The 9,437-nt window shown below is 40.2% G+C and overlaps 1 long non-coding RNA gene across 1 annotated transcript; it reads right to left on the bottom strand.

The window, feature by feature from the left end:
• Nucleotides 1-815: 815 nt before the first annotated feature.
• Nucleotides 816-7,028, bottom strand: LOC120527262. Its single transcript, XR_005633303.1, has 2 exons — nucleotides 6,876-7,028; nucleotides 816-1,094 (listed from the first exon to the last, which is right to left on the bottom strand). It is a non-coding gene; the product is annotated as an uncharacterized LOC120527262 (long non-coding RNA).
• Nucleotides 7,029-9,437: the final 2,409 nt, after the last annotated feature.

Below are 9,437 nucleotides of genomic sequence, written 5' to 3'. Positions count from 1 at the left end.
GCACACACACACACACACCAAGCACACTAGGGACAATTTAGGATCGCCAATGCACCTAACCTGCATGTCTTTAGACTGTGGGAGGAAACGGGAACACCCTGAGGAAACCCACACAGACACGGGGAGAACAAGCAAACTCCACCAGGGAGGACCCAGGAAGCGAACCCAGCTCTTTACCTTAAATAAAGTGGCAAGACGCTTACATGCATCGTCTTCTCCACATTGATGTGCGGCATCACAGCAAAGAAAATCCAAAATGGTGGAATGAAAGAACAAACTAACAGATAGAAATTTTAAACTAAATGCTGTAATTTTAAACTAAATTGTGATGCGTCAATGGCAGTAGAAATGGAAAATCACTCATGGGGCAACTAAATCACCACTGCTTTTGTCTTTAGATGTTCTGAAGGTTGAAATCAAGCCTGTGCTTGTGCTCATTCAGCAGCAGGCAATAAGAAACTAACCTGATGTCTCTAGAAAGGCTGAGGCCAGCTGCCATTGGGGAAATGGTAGGCCAAGAGTGCCAATCCAGAATTAAACTCTAATCACTGAAAGAAAGGCACAACACTGTTGTTGATTTGTTATTCTTTATTCTTATGAAACAAAAATTCATCCAGTCTAATCAATCAAATAATAAAAATACAAACTGACTTATTAAAAAAATGAATATACAGAAATTGAAGCTAATAAAAACAGAAAGGATGAAAGAGACAAAATACACACATACTGCCTGGCACTGCAAGTGGCACAGTAAACCAGTCATCTCAAGTCACTGACTTGACCAAGCCCCACCAAGTCTAACACCCAATTGATAAAATACAGCAAATTGTATGGCATTTATCATAGAAAGTGCTATATTAAATAAAGAGGTGCCTTAATGTGTTCAACATTATGGGCTCCAGAGCCGTAACTCAGACATTTCTGGTGCTGTGCGCTCGTTTCTCGTCATAGCTATTTAGTGTGATAATGGCGTTTGATACCAGCAGACACAAACACCATTGTCACACTCCACAGCTCTGACAGATCAGGCCACCATTCTGTCTACAACAGACCTTGTAAAGGGTACAGGACTTAGTTCAACGGCCACTGAGAACCTGGTAACAAAAAAAAGAAAGATATATGAATAAGGGCTCTGACATCCTAACTTAAAACCAATACTGAAATAGGCTGTAAAAAGAACACAGAGGAAAAATGACAAAAGTGCTGTGTAACAGTCTGCATGGCATAGTATAGTGATATGATGTTAAAAAACACACAAACAACCAAACACACACACTCTGGCCAGTCAGTTTATTATTTTGTATTCACTAAGGAAACCAAAAATGTATTTCAATATGGAGCTGTAAATTCTGCCTTCATGGTTGCGTGAGACTATCAAGTCAACAAGAACCTGCGCTGGAGAGGTAGCACACCATGAAAAGGCACATTTATGACACCCCAAATATATTCGCTCATGGCCCAGTAATTGGCCCAGACATCTGGGATATGGAAGAAAATACGTTTGAACTTAACTTTAAAGTTAAGCACTTGAGGAAAAGTCACAGTGGCATAGGGAACAGTAATAGGTTGGGATTGTAGCCAGTGTTGGCCACTGTGCCACCTAGAATCTACTTATAAGACATGAATATCCTAAGAGCCATCAGCTACAAAGAATGAAAAGGATACCAGGGGATGAGTATGTGTCCTGTGATGGGCAGCCATCCTGTCCTGAGTTGGTGCCTGCCTTGATAAATAAGAGCATAACAAATTTTACAAGCAAGAGGAGACCATTCCATCCATCATGCCCTGTCCCAATATCTCATCCATATGCTTCTCAAACGTTGTCAAGGTTTTTGTTTTAATTAAATGGCTCGCTAGTTTGTTACAGATTCTCACAACTCTTTGTATAAAGATGTGCTTTCTGGCTTCAGTCCTTGAGTGCATGATTGACAATTAAGATGAAAGAATTCTGCTAGTTCTAATTTATCAAGGCATTTTTAATTGCTTCTGCACATTGCTTAGATGATGGAAATGTTATGTCAACATATGCCTCCACACTTCTGAAATGTTATTAATCTAGTGGGCTTCATCACCCAAGACCCTGACTAAGAGGATTAATGTGAAGAACAGTTGGAAAGATTAAATGGGCCAAGCAGACAGAATCTTATTTGGATCTCGGCAGAGAAGAATGAATGGACTCAGTCACAGCTGAATTTGGTATATGGAAAACTGTAACAGCAAAACACCAAACCTAGAATCAATCAAGAAGAACATTTTACATCCCTAAAGTCTTTGTTTTTATTTTAGAGGTCTTCCCTTTACTAAGCCAAGTCTTGACTTCAGGCCCAGTTCATGCTGATTTCACATCAAATTGATATAAAAATATCACAAAATGGTAACATGATAATGTCACCCAAAACAGAGTGAAAATAAATCAAATGCCAAAATAAAAATGAATTTGATATTTATAAAAAATCACAAGAATTTGGAAAAGCCAGATGAACTCCCAACTGTCATAGAATCTTATGTCATGTTAGTATTGTATTGATGATTTAATAATAATAAAAATAGTCTTTATCAGTCCTTCCACCCTTTTACTTAGACAACTTACTTCAAACTTGGGGCATTGGGACCAAGGTTGAAGTCAAACTGAATAATTAACTTGTGATTTGGTATATTTAATGATAAACCTTCTGTCTTCTGAAAATGCATTTACTACTTCAGTCCAGGGCAACCAGAAGTGACTCTCTTATTATTAGCAGTAGTTTTGCTATTTCATCATTAACATTACAGTCAATTGTGATGTCGTTGAGTACCTCTGCAGGACTCTGAGTCTCAGAAAGGCATTATATATGCCTATTCGACTGGAAAAAAACCTCAAGGCTTTTCATCTTGATGTCCCCACAATCCTCTGCATCATGGACTACCAGACTGTGTGTCAGAGATGGTGGTGTGCAGTACTAGAGCACCTCAATGAACTGTCCTGTCCTCCTTCCTGTTCACCCTCTACACAACAGACTTCCCACATAACACAAGCACTAACTGTCTGTGAAAATTTTTAGACCCATCATAGCCTGCATTAATAATCGAGACGAGTCAGAGTACAGGTAGTTGTGGAGGACTTTGTCTTGTGGTGCAGGGACAACTTCCAGCTCAACATCAGCAAGACAAAAAAAGATGGTGATGGACTTTAGGCGTGCCAAGGACCCTCACAGTGGAAGAGGTGCAGAGCTACAAGTACCTGGGGGTCCATATGAACTGCAAACTGAACTGGTTAGACAACACAGTGGTGCTGTAGAAGAAGAGTCAGGTTTTTTTGATGTGTGCAGCAACCTACTGGAATTGTTTGATTAGTCCATAGTTGCCAGTGTGGTGTTCTACACTGTGGTCTCCTGGGGAAGCAACTTGAGCTCAAAAGTTAGTATAAGGCCTGAATAAACTTATCCAGAAAGCCTGCACCGTCATAGGACAAACTGGAAGCTGTTGTAGATAAGAGGATGGTGGCAAAACTGGATGCCATCCTGAAAAATCCCCTTCATCCCCTCTAGGAGGTGCTGTCTTGGGGCACATTTAGTCACCATGGTGTGCTAAGAAGCCCTTCTGGGGGTCTTTTCTGTCCTGCGCTATGAGGCATTTCAATACTTCTTCCCGGGGCACTTGTTAAGTTTATTTTGAAATATCTGAACAATATACATTTATTTTTATTTACTTGTCAGTTGATTAATTGGCTGTAGTATTTGTCATGTGAGTCTGTATCCTTGTTTGCTGCTGCTGCAGGCATGTGAATTTCTCCATGTGATTAATAAAGTTTATTTAATCTAATCTAAACCAAATAGTAACAACACTATTAACTATTATTATTTTTTATTCTCTGCTCTTTACTCTCCTGCTCACATTGTTCACATCACACCATCTTCAGCCTCAGTTCTCGATCACAAAAGAACACCACTTTGTTAAGGTAAGACAGAAATCTAGGGTTATTTATTATTTTTTTAGAGAATATAAACCAAATTTAGAAATAATCTTGAGTTTGTTAAAATTGTTTCAATTGCAACAACTTCTTTCCAGCATACTGCTTCACTCACAGGACGCCACTGCTAGGCTGGTTGCTCTCCACGTGAACTCGTAGATTTTTCTTTCCTCCCATGTCTCCAACAGCGTGTGGTAAATTGCCTGGCGGATGCGGTTGTCACTGTAAAAAATATGGATCATGACCTGGGTTGGTTTTCGCATTCCTCTATGTGTTGCCTTTGTACGGAAGCGTATTAGGGCCACAGTGAAGAAAAAAAAAACAACTAAATGCCATGATTAAAGTCGACATGTTGACTTTATTCTCGACATTTCCACTTTAATCTCGACGCGTATGACGAGAATAAACTCGACATGTTGACTTTATTCTCGCCGTTTATGTCAAGATTAATGTCGACATTTCCACTTTATTCTCGTAGTTTATTTTGTCATTAAAGTAGAATGTCGTAAATTTACGGAAGTGTATTTGGACCACAGTGAAGAAAAACAAAATATGCTTCCGTACCTTTGGCATCGCATAAATAAAAACATTAAAAAAAAAAAAATAAAGACTACAAGCAACCAGCTTGGGTTGAGAGGATTTGGGAAAGGAGCGAGCGGATTCCGGAGAGTTTAAAGCGCTAATCTGCGCAGGCGCGCGCGGCTTCGCGCCTCTCCTCCTTTCTCCCGCCTGTCGCTTACGTCAGCAGGTGCGCCTCCGCGTGTCTCGTAGCGGACTGCCGTCCCGGTGTGTTGAGTTCTTTCATGTTATTGAACTCTGGATTTCCTTTGATAATATGCCTACACACCCCACCCAACGCAACAAACCTCCGTCAGATTTTAAAGTGACTCGTCTTTCGGCTTGGGTGAGCTCTCGTCGTCTAGCTGCTGAGCTAGACACTCGTGCCGTCCTGTCCGTCCCCGCTCACACGGTCTCTCGTGGTTCCCGTGGTTTTAGTAACCCGTTAATCTGTTTCGGATGCTTCTACGGGAATGTAAAGTTTACAAAAAAAATCCAAGACTTTTTTGTTCTTGCCACTTTAATGCTTTTGTCTTAACATGCTGTTTTTTTGTTTTTCAAAAAACTAAGTTTAAACTATCCCAAGATTCGAGTTCATCCATAGTGCACTTTCTTTTGAGTTTTTGCATGAACACTTTCTCGTGTTCCAGGGTTTCGCCAAACTGTGTGTTCCTCGAATTACCTGAAGGTTACAATTCTTAAAAACAGAGCCAGCTTGAATGTGAATGACAGAGGTCTGCCGGAGCACTGATGCCAACTACAGAGATGCCAGGTTACTGCTGGGTGCACTCAGCCATAGTGGAGCAAGTTGGAGTGGATACCAGGAAATCAAGAAGACCAGAAAGCGCAGAGAGAGCCTGAGGCCAGCAAGGACAGTGAGTGACCAGACCAGGACTTGAACCTGGATCTCAGTAAATAAATAGTAATTCAGACAGATAGCCACTGTGTTAGAAAGATAAACAAGACAGATAGATAGCAAAGGCACTATATAATAAACTGGAAAATGACTATATTATACAGACAGATTTATATGAAAGGTGTTGTGTTAGATAGACAGACATGACAGACACTGAATCATAGATAGGAAAGACAGGCAGATATGAAAAGTGCTATATTAGACAAACAGATAAATATTGAAGGTATTATGTTAGAGACATGGGCTAGCAGAGGTAAGCAACAAATTAGGTAAGATATGAAAGATACTATCGTAAATAAATGGAAAAAGTATTTGTTCGAGAGATGGATGAGAAAGGCACTTTGAGAGATAGACACTGACTGAGAGGTACAGTATGAAACGCACTGACAGACAAACAGAAACAGAGATATGAAAGGCACTACATCATAAATACACAATATAATACATAGAAATTGGATGTGAGTGTGTGTGTTTATGTCACCCTGCGATAGACTGGCACCCAATGCAGAGATTGTTCCTGATTGTATTTGATGTTTGCTGGGATAGTCTCCAGGAACCTTACTCAGGATAAGCAGGTTTGAAAATGGCTGGATGGATGGAAATGATGTTAAATAGACAGACTGACACAGATATGAAAGGCACTATATTAGATAGATTGAGAGACATGAAGGCACTATGTTTGATAGACAGACATATATGGAAGGCACTATATCATAAATAGACAGGAAACATACTGTATTAGTCAGACTAACAGATGTGAAAAGCATTATGTAGGATGGACAGAGTGGCAGACAGACCTTTTCAGATTATTTTTGTATAGCAGTCTTCACCGAATGCAGAAGTAAAAGGCACTAGACAGAAAGTGCACTCTATTAGAGAGATACCTAATGAAAGCCAATATATGACAGGTCAAAGTGACAGTACACTGGTAGCCATGCTTTACTTAGTGCTAATTAAAACTTCTTGCCTGCATTACTCAGAAGTGTGAAGAGATGGTTTAAACAGCTGATCAGTGCTCAGACTGTCTCTGCTATGTCAAAGTCCCTCATGCCCACCCCAGCTGTTGTTTTCTTAAACTGAAGTGCATAACAAAAGAAGTAAAAAGTCAAACTAAAACAGAGAATAGAGCAGAGTAAACAGTGTGCTGCTGAAGTGGTCAGATAAATCCATGTGGTCACTCGGGAAAGCAGGGTGAAATCATTTTGTGCAGGACTCTGCTCTGAACCCTGCCTTCATGCATTCATTTTCCAGTCTTGCTTATACTATTGTTATTTATCCTGTTTTCAAATAGAGTGCCCTATTTTTATTGGAAAAAGAAATTATAAAAATGTCTAAATGTCCACAAGATTTCAGCACTCTTACACACATACACATACACTTCTCCACGAGGCATTAATAAACATTGTTGGCTGATTTTCTCTATGACTTTTTTCAGTAGTTTCTCTGACTCACCAGCAGGTCCTAACTGCATGCCAATGTCCTGAAGCGCACATCATCCCATCAGTGTGGTCAGAGCCGGAGTGAGATCCAAGCTGTCCGCCCGTCGTCCTTCTCACTAAAGACAGCTTCTGCGGACAGCATTCAATACCCGCCTACCTTTATGTGGTACAGAAGGTTCAAACAAACAGTTTATCATTTCCTTTGATAAGTCGCCTGTGGGTCTGACTGAGCCATGGGGGCGGGCACAAGAGATGAAGTGAGCAGGGGTCAGCAATGCTTGCATCACTACTTGAAGTCAAAAAAATACTCCTTTTTTCACTGTTTTTTTTTTTTTTTAGGTGGAAAGTAAGTTGTTGCTCAAGTATGACACCTGATCAAAACTGCAAAATGCAATAGGCCAACACCCAGTTGCCATCATAGCAAGGGTCTCTAGATCTGAGGTCCATTCACACATGTTAAAATCTTTATGGTACACAGAAGTGTGTGCCACTCCTTGAACATGATCATTAACAAGTGGCATTCTGGAGTGACTTGCCAAATGAAAGTCATCGAAGTCTACTGAGGAAAGGAGTTCACTGCCAAACAGTAATTGTCTCTCATGTGAGGAACTGACCAAAAAAAACCCAAAAAACATCCGTCCACTAGGGCTGAGTTGGGGAGCCTCCCTGATGAACATGGCTTATCTAACAGGGCAAGGGTTCCTGCGTTTCCAGGTCCAGTGGAGTCCTCAGGGTTCATTTGAACTGTAGTGGGCCAAGCTGGTGGCCACACTGGAACAGTGATTTGTAGACGGGTGATTATTAACATGACACCAGCAGCCAATGGCATCTGGGCCACAGCCCTCGTTTAGGTCTATGGTGAAAGGAGGACACATAGTGGACTTTGCAACAGCAAAGACAACATTAGTGAACTGTGAAAATTAAGACTAAAGAGCACTTTGATAACGTGAAATAACAAATCTGTACAAAACCAAAAACAGGGACACAATTGGAAACTTGTTAAGGGTGAATTTCGCACAAACATTAGGACGTTTTTCTTTACACAAAGAACGATAGACACTTGGAATAAGCTACCAAGTAGTGTGGTAGACAGTAAGATGTTAGGGACTTTCGAAACTCGACTTGATGTTTTCTTGGAAGAAATAAGTGGATAGGACTGGCGGGCTTTGCTGGGCTGAATGGCCTGTTCTCGTCTAGATTGTTCTAATGTTCCAGCTTCTTTGAGAAGGTCCACCTGCAATCACAGCATGCATTTAGCCAGCTACTCATCCTTTTAAAATTGATAGGGGGGCCACCATATGGTAGTCACAGGCCTTTTATGAGACACCCTGACTCTTGGCAGTTGCCTCCCACATAGCTGTTGTTGTAATACTAGTTATCTATTACAGGGTTATGTGTTTTGACATTTTATTTTTTACTTCAAATTAATTTTCACATTGGTTTTTTTTTATTTTTTGCACCATTTTGAGTTTAGTATTATGTCATGATTCTTTTGTTGCTGGCAATGGCATTCATTGTCAGTCAGGCAACTCTTGTTGCTGCCGAGTGTGGTGTACTGTATATTTAGATGCCATAACCATATCACTGGCATCCAAGCAAATGGAAATAGTTAGGCTGGGATAGTTTTTTTCAGGTTGTCAGAAAAAAAGCTACACATCTTTTGACTGATTATTGTGTTTTGATGATTGGTTAGCTTGACTCACTGAGTTTAAATTTTTGCCTGTTTAAAGACATTCATTTTGTCCTTTAGTTCCTTCATTTCCTGGTTCACTTCACTAGACGGAGTCCTTTAGATGGAGCACCAGATGTAACTCATGATTTCAGCTGCTTAGAAATTCACAAGCATCTGTGCATGAGTTGAAAACAATTAGCAGAACGACCAGAGAAGTGGCTGAAGCTGTGGCTCTCACTTCATAGTTATCAGTTCTGGAAAAGCATGAGCACTTTTAAAGAACAATTCAGCCTGGAGAACAATCATAACTGGTCAGTGATGAAAGGATATAGACAACGACTAAATATGTTGGTCCTTGAGAAATGGTGTGAAGATCAGACAAGAAACAAATCATTATAAATTATAGACAAGTGATCTAGTGCTTAAATATAAATGCAGAAGTGCCATGTACAGAATTGAAAATAATTCAGTCTTCATAATTGAAATGTGTTCCAACAGATTGTAAATGCTGTCCACAATACCTATGACGTCACTCAGACATGCCCACTCATGTTTGTCACATGTACTAATAAAATGTGCTGAAGTTTTCATTCTAACAGAGAGTGTATACAACTGACAATATAACCTGGTAAAGGAAATTTTAAAGTGGAGAAAAGTCAGAATTAGCATACCATATATACTCGCGGATAATTTGGGGCTTGATTTTACTGTATAATTTCTGGTATTTTATAATGTCGGTCGTATAAGTCAATTGTGGAAAACTCACGCTATTGGTCCAAGAGATTATGATGTGCTAACCCCCACCTGAGAGGGTAACCACAGAGCACACTGCCTTTTTTTTCTACATGGGTGTGGTAATACGCTGTATCAGCAGGTGCTTCTAAACTCTCTCTGTCTCTATTG

This window comes from Polypterus senegalus, chromosome 4, assembly GCF_016835505.1.
Source record: "Polypterus senegalus isolate Bchr_013 chromosome 4, ASM1683550v1, whole genome shotgun sequence".
Taxonomy (NCBI): Eukaryota; Metazoa; Chordata; class Cladistia; order Polypteriformes; family Polypteridae; genus Polypterus; species Polypterus senegalus.
The sequence above is the reverse complement of the archived record's forward strand: the minus strand, read 5'-3'. Positions and strand labels throughout refer to the sequence as shown.